General features: G+C 50.0%; 1 protein-coding gene across 4 annotated transcripts in view; it reads right to left on the bottom strand.

The window, feature by feature from the left end:
- LOC100749084 (synapse-associated protein 1) overlaps nt 1-230 on the bottom strand; it is a 96,615-nt gene that overhangs the window by 16,379 nt on the left and 80,006 nt on the right. The window lies entirely within an intron of this gene.

Genomic DNA, 230 nt, shown 5'->3' with positions numbered 1-230 from the left:
AGGGAAAGTTGCTAGTGGGAGACGCCGTTCGTTGAAAAATAGGTCTTTCCTATCTTCCCGTAGTTGGGACAAAGACTGTTTGTCTGTTTGAAGGACTTTAGGTAACTAAATCTTAGTGTTTATGACGGCCCCCGGGGTAACTGATCACGTACTGTGGTGACGCGTCGGCATCTGGTAACCATCGTACCCGAAGAATAGGATCTGCGTGTGGCGAGCCACGGGACAGCAAC

The sequence above is a fragment of the Bombus impatiens genome, unplaced genomic scaffold (genome assembly GCF_000188095.3).
Source record: "Bombus impatiens unplaced genomic scaffold, BIMP_2.2 scf_0279, whole genome shotgun sequence".
Classification (NCBI taxonomy): Eukaryota; Metazoa; Arthropoda; class Insecta; order Hymenoptera; family Apidae; genus Bombus; species Bombus impatiens.
Note: the sequence above shows the minus strand (reverse complement) of the source record. Positions and strands in the feature narration are given on the sequence as shown.